This window comes from Sorex fumeus, unplaced genomic scaffold, assembly GCF_029834395.1.
Source record: "Sorex fumeus unplaced genomic scaffold, SorFum_2.1 ptg000070l, whole genome shotgun sequence".
NCBI lineage: Eukaryota > Metazoa > Chordata > Mammalia > Eulipotyphla > Soricidae > Sorex > Sorex fumeus.
Window position 1 is genome coordinate 12,502,286 of NW_026606127.1, and position 4,511 is coordinate 12,506,796.

Consider the following 4,511-nt stretch of genomic DNA (forward strand, 5'->3'; position numbering starts at 1 on the left):
CCAAAAGAATTATTTTGTAAAACTGATGCCTAGGGTATGGTAAAAGATAATATGGTAAAAACCATATTTTTCTTTCTGGGACATTAAATTTCTAAATCTATTTATTCATGCTGCTTTGAAATACATTCCTTGATTAGGAATCATTGTCTGCCATAGGAGTGAGGAAGGACAGCACTCAAAGTAATAAGAAGAGAAAAATATGGAAAAATTAACTCCTACTAAGTTTAACACATATACTAAAATTGAAATGATAAAATGATGAGCATGGTCCTTGCACAGAGATGATATGCAAACTTGTAAAGCATTCCATATTTTTGTTGCAAGAAGAATGAACAGGTCTACTTTAAGCTAAGACAATCCCCACAAGTACAAAAATTCTACATAAAGAGAGCACAAATCCACACCACAACAATCTCTCTCAATGTCAATGGACTAAATGTGCCAATTCAGAGGCACAGAATGGGAAGATGAATTAGAAAACTGAAACCAACATTCATTCTGCTGCCTGCAAGAAACACGTCTGAACAATCAAAGCACCCATGGGCTAAAAGTAAAAGTCTGGGAAACAAGTTTTCAAGAAAATATCACCTCCACAAAGCTGGAGTGGCGATACTAGTATCAGACCACATGGACTTCAGGCTAAAGATTATCAGAGACAGTGAAGGTCATTTCTTAATGATCATGGGATATGTACATCAGAAAGAACTCACCCTCCTCAATGTATATGATCCTAATGACAGACCAGGAAAATACTTAAAAACAACTTCTAATTGACTTATAGAAAAACATTGATAGCAACACAATACTAGAAGGAGATTTCAACACTTCTTTGACACTTCTCCATAGATCAAACAGACTGAAGCTCAGCAAGGAAATATTTTCTTTAAGGGGAGTAATGAACAACCATTGGCTTAGGGAAGAAATCAAAGAGGAAATAAAAAATTTCCAGAAACAATTGAGAATGAGGACACGAGCTACCATAACTTGTGGGACACAGCAAAAGCAGTGTTAAGAGGAAAGATTATAGATCTGCCAGAATTCATTAGGAAGAAAGAAAGGGCCTACATGAATAAATTAGAGGTCAAGATTTTGTAAAATGACCAACAAAAGTAGTCCAAAATAGGCTGGAGGAAGGAAATAATAAAACTTGTACCAGACATCAATGAGCTACAATCCCAAAATACAATCCAAAAGACCAATAAAAGCAAAAGCTGGTTCTTTGAGAAAATAAATAAGATCAATAAACCATGAGAAGCCTCTCAAAAAAACAAAGAGAAAGAATTCTAATAAATCAAATCAGAAATGCAAAGGGGGTTATCCTAATAGAAACTACAGAAATACATAGGATCATCAGAGATTATATTGAGATTCTTTGCAGCAGGAAATGAGAGAATTTTGAATAAATTGATAAATTATTGGATTCCAATTACCTCCCAAGGCTGAACCAAGAAGATTTGGAATACTTGAATCTATCACTAACAAGGAAATTGAAATGATGGTCAAAAGTATCCCTGCAAACAGAATCCATGGCCCAGATGGATTCAATAGTGAACTATTTCAAACCTTTAAAGAGGAACTGCTTCCAACATTTTTAAGATTTTCCAGGAATTGAAGAAACAGAAATACTCCCAAATAGTTTCTATGAGGCAAAGATCACCCTAATACTCAAATCGATAGAGACACCACAAAAAAAGAAAATTACAGACCTATTTCCTTGATGAATACAGATACAAAGATTTTCAAGAAAATACCAGCAAAGAGAATCCAGAAACTCAAGAAAAGATCACACACTATGACCAATTAGGTTTAGCTTGTGGATGCAAGGATGGCTTAACATTCTCTAGTCAATCAACAGAATACACCATCTCAATAAAATAAAGATAAAAGTCATATGATCATATCAATAGATGTAGATAAAGCATTTGATAAGATCCAGCACCCATTCATGATGAAAAACTCTCAACAAAATTGGATTTGAAAGTACCTCACAATAATACCTCACAACACAATAGTACCTCACAATAATTTGAAAGTACCTCACAATAATACCTCAGAAAATAGAGTATAATAGAATCAACTAAAAAGGTTAAGGAACTATACCAAAAAAAAAAAAAACCTTCAAAACACTACTTCACGAAATAAGAGAGTATATGAGGAAGTGGAATCACATCCCATGTTTATGGATTGAGAGGTTTAACACTGTCAAAATGGCAATACACCCCAAAGCTCTATAAAGATTTAATGCACTTTCTATAAGGATACCCATAACATTTTTCAAAGAAATAGATTAATCACTCTTAAACTCATACAAAACCATAAACTCTCATGAAGAGCTAAAGCAATCTTTGGTAAAAAGAAGAAGGGAACACCTTCCCCAACTTCAAACCCTACTACAAAGTTTTAGTAATCAAAATACCATGATATTCAGATAAAGACAGGCCTCAGATCAATGGAATATAGTCAAATATCCTGACGCTGGCCCTCAGATTATTATTACCTAATCTTTCTTAAAGGCTCAAGAAGTATGAAGTTGAGCTAGGAAGTCTCTTCAGCAACTGGTGCTGGGAAAACTGGACAGCAATATGCAAAAAAAATGAACTCAGACCTCTTTATAGTGCCAGGCACAAAGTCAGATCAAATGTATTAAAGACCTCACTATCATACCTGAATTCTTAAGATATATGGAGAAAAATGTGGGAAGATCCCTTCATGACATTAAAGCTAAGGGAAACTTCTAGAATGAAACACAACTGACCAAGGAAGAGGAAGTGAAGATAAACAAATGAGACTACATTAAACTAAGAAGTTTCTGCAACTCAGAAAAAATGGTGACCATGATCGAAAGACAGCCCACATAATGTGGAAAAATTATTTATGCAATACCCATACAATTAACCTCAAAATTCTGACTCCTGTATCATTAAGAACACTAAACTGTTCCCGTGAATTTTATTCTTCTTCACATATATTTACTCTAAAATATTTTAGCTACACTTTTAAACCACAGGTAAAAAGGAAAAATTATAAGTTCTTTTAAAAATAAAAAATAACCCCTATACATAGCCAGGTGCGACCCAAAAAACAAAAAAGCAAGCAAGCAAGCAAGCAAGAAAAAATTTAAAAATTAAAAAATAATGCCGTTTGCAATGCTAAGGATCAATCCCAGATCATCATTCTTTGCGTTTTTGGGTCACACGTGGCGATGCACCGTGGTTACTCCTGGCTCTGCACTCAGGAATTACTCCTCACGGTGCTTGGGGGGACCATACAGGATGCTGGGAATCTAACCTGGGTAGGACGTGTGCAAGGCAAATGCCCTACCTGCTGTACTATAGCTCCAGCTCCCCCCCTCCCCGTAATTCATCATCTTGAGGGCCTCAGATTTTTACCTTCCATTTGGAAACTTCACCTTTACATTGACACAGTAAATTGAAACCACAGAACCATTGAATGGCATGTTATAATGGTAGCAGCCATGAGCAAACATTGATAACCCATAAGTTGGCATGAATGAATTCTGTCTCAGAGGCTTCACTTCTGAGGATACCTGTCACTACCTCCTTTCTGTTACGTATCCCAGGATCAGAACCTACATCAGGCCAGCAGTAGAAATTTTCCACCCGAAAGCTAGCCTTCCCCTGGGATCAGTATCCTTGATCCATCTAACTTGAAATTTTTCATTCATGACTTGTTGACCTTGTTTCAGGCGGAGGCATCCAGAGCATAAACTCAGCTTTCCCGTTGTTTCCACAGGAAACCCAAATACCTAAGAATGTTATCATTTCTGACGCCACTGTTAAAGATTTTTTTGGAATCCCACGGTAAGATACTATCATTCGTGTTATACTATTACTGTTCTCTATAGTTCAGATCTCCCCAAAGAACTCTCTACCCTCCTCACTCCAAGTGCAGACTCCAGTGTATCATGATCCTGAACGTACTTATAATAGTTTCACTCAGGTTCTCCCCTAAAGTGCACAAGTGAAGTTCATACCAATCCAAGTTCTTATTCCTAAACTACCAGAGTGGGCTTGTTCCTCAAGCTTGTGTTCTACCTTGAAGAAATACCGTGCTTCCTTTCTCTATGTCTCTCTTTGCTTGTTTTGTTAAATGACTGTTCTCGCTTGAACATATATTCCATTCCACCCTACAACTGTTTCACAATTTTCTAAGAGTTTTCAATACAATATATTTTGTTTCACTAAACTAAAACTTTGAAAACACCAGAGCATTGTTAAAACCAGTATTTGTATCTTTTAAACCACAAATTTTGAAAATGAAAGGTGGTAAAGCAATGGAATACTACTCAGTTGTATGAAGTGAAATCTTCTTATTATTTGTATATAAAATGTATAACATGAGGAAATTATGTTTAGTGACAAAAACCAGGCAGAGAACGATAGGCATCCTACAAGTTCATGCCTATGTGGCATATGGAGAAAACAAATTAAAAGAATAAAATGAGACAGACAAACGTCTAAAACATTATTTATATTCTATGATTTATAATT

At 35.6% G+C, this 4,511-nt stretch overlaps 1 pseudogene; it reads left to right on the plus strand.

The window, feature by feature from the left end:
• Positions 1-222: 222 nt before the first annotated feature.
• Positions 223-316, plus strand: LOC130037114 (uncharacterized; annotated as a pseudogene).
• The last annotated feature ends 4,195 nt before the right edge of the window (positions 317-4,511 follow it).